At 40.7% G+C, this 7,161-nt stretch overlaps 1 non-coding gene across 1 annotated transcript; it reads right to left on the bottom strand.

Annotated features, from left to right (window-relative positions):
• Positions 1–4,374: 4,374 nt before the first annotated feature.
• LOC112761318 (small nucleolar RNA R71) lies at positions 4,375–4,482 on the bottom strand. Its single transcript, XR_003181719.1, has one exon. It is a non-coding gene; the product is annotated as a small nucleolar RNA R71 (small nucleolar RNA).
• Positions 4,483–7,161: the final 2,679 nt, after the last annotated feature.

Genomic DNA, 7,161 nt, shown 5'->3' on the forward strand with positions numbered 1-7,161 from the left:
AAATTAAAAAGATGCAATTGACACCAAACTTAAAAATTGACACTAAACTCAAACAAGAAACATAAAATTTTTGGTTTTATGATTTTATAAATTTTTTTGGATTTTTTCGAAAATTATTTTGAAAAGGAAAATAAGGATTGCAAAATTTTTAATAGGAATTTCAGGAATCTTGCAATGTTAGTCTAAAACTCCGGTCCAGGAATTAGACATGGCTTACTAGCCAGCCAAGCTTTCAGTGAAAGCTCCGGTCCAAAACACTAGACATGGTCAATGGCCAGCCAAGCTTTAGCAGATACAAATCAGACATACAACAACTGAATTGCTGAAGAAGACAAAGAAGCTCTTCTCTTGAGGATAAGTGAAACCTCGGTCCAAAAGATTAGACATGGCTTAACAGCCAGCCAGGATTCAACATATCTCATGAAACTCTAGAATTCCTTCTTAAAAATTTTGAAGAACATAGAATATTTTATTTTATTTTATTTTTTTTGAAAAATTTTCGAAAATAAAAAGCTTTAAAATTAAAATAAAATTACTTAATCTGAGCAACAAGATGAACCGTCAGTTGTCCAAACTCGAACAATCCCCGGCAACGGCGCCAAAAACTTGGTGTTGTTGCCGGATCAAACATGGTACTGTTGTTGCCGGAAACAAATGCGAAATTGTTGTTCGTTCCCTCCCCAGCAACGGCGCCAAAAACTTGGTATTGTTGCCGGATCAAACATGACGGTTCCATTCCTTGGTAACGGCGCTAAAAACTCAATACGCACGTTCATAATCTTAATTCTTTGTCACAACTTCGCACAACTAACCAGCAAGTGCATTGGGTCGTCCAAGTAATAAACCTTACGTGAGTAAGGGTCGATCCCACGAAGATTGTCGGTTTGAAGCAAGCTATGGTCACCTTGTAAATCTCAGTCAGGCGGATTCAATTGATTATAGAGATTTAATAATTAAAAGATAAATAAAATATAAAATAAAGATAGTGATACTTATGTAATTCATTGGTGAGAATTTCAGATAAGCGTATAGAGATGCGTTAGTTCCTCCTGAACCTCTGCTTTCCTATTGTCTTCATCCAATCATTCATACTCCTTTCTATGGCAAGCTGTATGTTAGGCATCACCGTTGTCAATGGCTACATCCTGTCCTCTCAGTGAAAATGGTACAATGCGCTGTCACTGCATGGCTAATCATCTATCGATTCTCGATCATACTGGAATAGGATCCATTGATCCTTTTGCGTCTGTCACTACGCCCAGCACTCGCGAGTTTGAAGCTCGTCGCAGCCATCCCTTCCCAGATCCTACTCGGAATACCACAGACAAGGTTTAGACTTTCCGGATCTCAAGAATGGCCGTCCATGGATTCTAACTTATACCACGAAGATTCTGATTAAGGAATCCCAGAGATACTCATTCAATCTAAGGTAGAACAGAAGTGGTTGTCAGGCACGCGTTTGTAGTTGGGAATGATGATGACTGTCACGATCATCACATTCATATTGAGGTGCGAATGAATTTCTTAGAATCGGAATAAGCTTGAATTGAATAGAAAAACAATAGTACTTTGTATTAATTCGTGAGAAACAGCAGAGCTCCACACCTTAATCTATGGTGTGTAGAAACTCTACCATTGAAAATACATAAGTGATGAAGGTTCAGGCATGGCCGAATGGCCAGCCCCCAAACGTGATCAAAGGATCAAAAGACAATCCAAAGATATCCAAAGATAATAGTAAAAAGTTCTACTCAAACTTATCATAGAGAGGAAACAGTGGGGATTTTTGAGAAGACAGCCGCGAGAGGCCAACTTATCATGGGTCATTGAGTTCTACTCAAACTTTTACTTGCCTACTCTGCAGACTGTCTTCGTCCGTCAGTAGCAGGTTCCTATCTCCGAGAGTGCCATACAGAGAGCATTGGACCTTCCACCTAGTCCAGAGGGATGGGACGCCTATCAAGAGGCCTCTTTCAAGCGCCAGACATACCAGTTTGACTGAAATAACGTTCTTGGTGTCATAGCACAACCTGGCAGCAAGTGGATCTACGGACAGCATAGGACCCGACCTAAGAGCATCTCAACACAGTCACTCACCCTAGAGGCTCGCGTGTGGGCACTGATAAACCACTATTTTATGGTTTATCTTGTGTTTAATTGAGTAGTTTCATCAAGTCATCACCCACTTATTCATACTAATTGCATGATTTTATAATTCCTTACTAGTATTATTTATGGTTGAAAACTTGCTTCCTAGAGATCTTTAATTAGTATATTTTAATTTTCCTTTTATACCGTTCGATACCGTGATCTGTGGGTTAAGTGTTTCAGGCTTTATAGGGCAGGAATGGCTTAGAAAATGGAGAGGAAGCTTGCAAAAATGGAAGGAACACAAGAAATTAAGGAGATGACCAGCGAACACTGACGCGCGCGCATGGCTCACGTGAGCGCGCGGAATGAAAAAAATGTAGCGACGCGTGAGCATGCCTGACGCGTACGCGCGGATTGGAGTCTGCACAAATGACGCGAATGCGTGGATGACACATACGCGTGACAAGGAAAATTGCTGAATGATGTGAACGCGTGACTGATGCGTACGCATGACCTGCACAATCTGCAGAATTAACAGAAAATGCTGGGGGCAATTTCGAGCCGCGTTTTGACCCGGTTTTCGGCCCAAAAACACAGAATAAAGCCAGGGAACATGCAGAGACTCAAGAGATCTCTTTACAAATCTTAGACACAATAGACATATTCTCATTAGGATAGTTTTAGGTTTTTAGATCTGAATCTAGAGAGGATTACTCTTCCTCTAGGTTCTCTTTACATTCCCAGTTTATCGTTTTATGCTTTTGGATATTGAAGAAGTCATTACCTCCGTTGAAGACATTATTCTAGTTTGTTTCTTTTCTTACTCTTTTATTTATTCCATATTCTTAATTCTTGTTTAAAGTAGTAATTGGATTATTTTCATGGATTGTTAATGCAAAGGATTACTTTTTACTTTTAATTAATTTTATTTAATTTATCATGTCTTCTTCTTATATTTTTATGAGCGTTATATTCATGTCAATGGAGTAGACTCCATACTTGACATGGGGGTTGATTAAAAGGAGATACTTGAGTTGGAAGGCTTAAGTGTTGATTAAATTCGAAATTGTTGGCTAGTTCTGTATTTACTAACGCTAGACCTTCCTAAGGGAGAGGACTAGGATTTGCGAATAAGGATTAGCTTAATCACTTGACTTTCCTTTATTTAGTAAGGGTTAACTAAGTGAAAACAACAACCTTTTTAATACTACACTTAAGAGACCCAAACAAGGATAGAACTTCTAATTAATCATTCCCCCAGTCAAGGCTCTTTATTTAGAATATTAATAATCATTCTTAGTCTTATTGCTTTAATTTACAATTATTTAATTGCTCATTATTCAACTCTCAAAACCCTCAAAAAATTCCTAATTAATAAATTAGCATCCTTTCGTGCAACTCGTTGGGAGACGACCTGGGATTCATACTCCAGTATTTTTATTCATAATTTTTGTGACACCCTTTTTAAATTGGTGAGGTGGATTTTAGCTGGTTAAGGGGCTATACTTGCAACGCTGTTCTCTTATTAAAAAAATCTCTTAATTGGTATAACTTCTACCATGCACCAGTTTTTGGTGCCATTGCCGGGGAGTTGCAATTATGTGCTAAATTATTAATTAGTGTACATATTTTTATTTTTATTTGCATATTTTATTTTTTATTTACCATGAGCTATATGTTTCTTTCCTTGAATGACGCATTCACTGCCTGATCCAAGCTTAGCCACGTTTGATCCTGAAATTGAAAGGACTATTTCACGTATTAGGCGAGCTCGATGTCGGTTAGCCTCTGAGGGGTGGTGAAGTGATTGTTATCGATTCACCAGTCTCATCTAAGGGCGAATCTGAACCACCATCTGAGAGCGAAACAAGCTCCTTTACTACTGATTCAGTTGATTCACATGCAGATAGAATGGCAAAACCTAGGAGGATTACTCTCCAGGAAAATGGAGCCCCAAATTTTACAATGCAGCCATATCAAGTGCATTACCCAACTCTGGCTGCAGATTTTAAACTGAAGACTGCACTAATCAACTTAATGCCCAAGTTTCATGGCTTACATGCTCAGGAGCCCATCAAGCACCTCAGAAATTTTTAGATAGCATGTTCTACTGTTAAGTGTCAGGGTGCGAATGAAACTTCTATTCTGTTAACTACCTTCCCATTTTCTCTTGAAGGAAAGGCGAGGAAGTAGTACTACTCCCAACCTGAAGCAACTGTTACCAACCGGGACACACTCAGAAGAGAATTTTTGGAGAAATACTTTCCAGCTGAAGTTACAGACAGACTAAGGAAAGAGATCTCATGCATTGTTCAAGGTGAATCAGAAACTCTCTACGAGTACTGGGAGCGTTTTAAGAACCTTCTGGACGCATGCCCCCATCACATGATTGATAGACTAGTGTTAATAAGCTATTTTACTCAAGGCATGAAGCCTCGGGATAAAACTACACTAGATGCTGCTAGTAATGGTTCTCTGAAGAAGTACAAGACCGCAGATGAAGTATGGCAATTGATCAGTGACTTAGCTGAATCCACCAGGAATCACAGGCATAGGAGCACCCACTCAAAAGCTGTTGCAGAAATTTCCTCTAGCACTAAGACCTCTGCCCTTACATAGAGCATATGTGAAATGACCAACCTACTGAAGCAATTACAGTTGAATCAACAACAACAAGCTCAGCCTTCCTCACCACAACAAAGCCAACAGTTAGTTCTCCAAAGAGTATGCGGCATATGTGCTAACTATATTCATTATACTGATGAATGCCCACAGCTTCAACAAGAAGACAATACTGTGGCAGCTACTCATAACTTCTATGACCGCCCGAATAAGGATACAATCAACAAGGCGGCAACCACAACCAAGGTGGAAACTATATCCAAGGATGGCAGGACAACTCCAACCAAGGTTGGAGGGATAATTCCAGCCATGGCTGGAGGGACAACTATAACAGAGGAGGCAGAGACAACTATGGAAAATAGAGGTAGAATAACAACAGACAGCAGAATCAAAACCAACCTTACAGAACTCCTCACTTAAGACAATCACAAGGACCCCAGCAAAACCAACAATAAGTACCACAGATCACTTATCATACTTCCTCATCAAATAACGAGATGCTTCGTTCTCTTGCACAAGGACAACAAGATATGCAGACTACACTGAACTCTACTCTAAATGGTCTGAACGCCACTTTACAAGCTTTCGCCGCCCGGATAGATTCATTACCTACTTCCACTAAACAACCTTTAAACTCCAGTGGAATTCCTTCTCAACCCTTACCTAACCCGAAGGGTGGCATCAATGCCATCACTTTGAGATCCGGAATCACACTACCAGAGAGGAATCAGGAGGAACCAAGCCCAATAGAATACGCCTCAGCTGAGGATGTGATAGAAGTAGAAGATGCTAAAATGGAAGATGCTGAAGAGGAAGATAAAGTACAAGACAAGGTTGAAGAAGAAACGGCTCAGCTAAGGAATGGAGCACCAAAGGATGCAGAGGCTACAAGTGGCGCCGTCCCTATCCCATTCTCACACCTTGCAAGGAAGTCCAGAAAGCAGATGGAACTTGATCCCAAAATAGTAGAAATTTTCAAAAAGGTTGAGGTAACCGTTCCCCTTTTTGATGTTATTCAGCAAGTACCTAAATATGCAAAGTTTCTGAAAGATTTGTGCATACATAAAGATAAAATTAATGAATTAGAAACTATTCATTTAGGTAGTTCTATATCTGCTTTAATGGGAGGTATACATGAAAAATATAGTGATCCAGGTCCATGCATGGTTAACTGTACCATTGAGAGGTGTAATATTTTCTAATTGCATGTGTGACTTAGGAGCATGTGTTAGTATAATGCCATTGTCTATATATGATACCTTAAGGCTCCCTCCCTTAAAAAGGTTGGCAACTCGTTTTGTGTTAGCAGATAAAAGCATTATTACAGTAGCTGGAATTGCTCAAGATGTATTAGTGAGCATTAAGGGGCTCACATTTTCCAATATGACAGTTCCAGGTGATACAAAGAGAAGATGAAGGCTGTCCATGACAAACACATAAAAAAAGAGAGAATTCAGACCAGGGGAGTTAGTTCTTCTTTATAACTCCAGACTGAGGCTTATGCCAGGGAAACTAAGATCAAGATGGAAAGGTCCCTATAGAATAGAGAAGGCAGAGCCATATGGAGTTTTTCACCTGCGTCATCCTTCTAGATCCAAATTTCTAAAGGTCAATAGCCATCGCCTGAAGCTTTATCATAGAGAGAAGATGAAGGATCACAAAGAACTAGAGGTTTTCCTTTTGGAAAACCCACCAATAGAAGCAAAATGAGCCTGAAGACGTCCAACTTAAGGACGTAAAAGCAAAGTGCTAGGTGGGAGACAACCCACCATGGTATGATCGTTCAGTTTCAGTCTTAATTTTATTTTACTTTATTCTATTTTTATTTTTTAATGACTCTTCTTATAATCTCTGCATATAGCTGCATATAACCTGCATTCGCATCTGCATACTGCATTAAAAAAAAAACACAGGACACATAAGCGTCGCTGATGCGTCCGCGTCATAGGTGCCTTGGCTACGAGAAGAAAAGAAGCAGAGAGTCACACGAAAGCGTGGCTGGAGGCGTGCCTTAGGCACAAGCATGCCCCAGCGAACGCGTCGCTAACGCGCCCGCGTCATTTTGAAAAATAGCCTCCCACGCGTCTGCGTCACCCACGCGACCGTGTGCCCTTGTAAAATCGACGTAAAGAGGTATATGGCAGCAAGTTATGAAGGAGCTGGGCTGGAATGGTGCTAGAAGCACAAGCCCTATCACGCGAACGCGTGCCCCACGCGTCCGCGTCGTTTTCAAAATATGGCCATTCACGCGATCGCGTCCCCCACGCATCCGCGTCACCCAGATTTTTGGCAAAATGCGTAAAAAACAGAAAGTTATGCGTACGCGAGGCTGCACTCGCGCCAATAGCACAAATCAGGCCACGCGATTGCGTGACCCACGCGTCCGCGTCACCTGAACTTATCGCCCATCACGCGATCACGTGCTCCACGCGTCCGTATCACATGCAA

This window comes from Arachis hypogaea, chromosome 16 (assembly GCF_003086295.3).
Source record: "Arachis hypogaea cultivar Tifrunner chromosome 16, arahy.Tifrunner.gnm2.J5K5, whole genome shotgun sequence".
Lineage (NCBI taxonomy): Eukaryota > Viridiplantae > Streptophyta > Magnoliopsida > Fabales > Fabaceae > Arachis > Arachis hypogaea.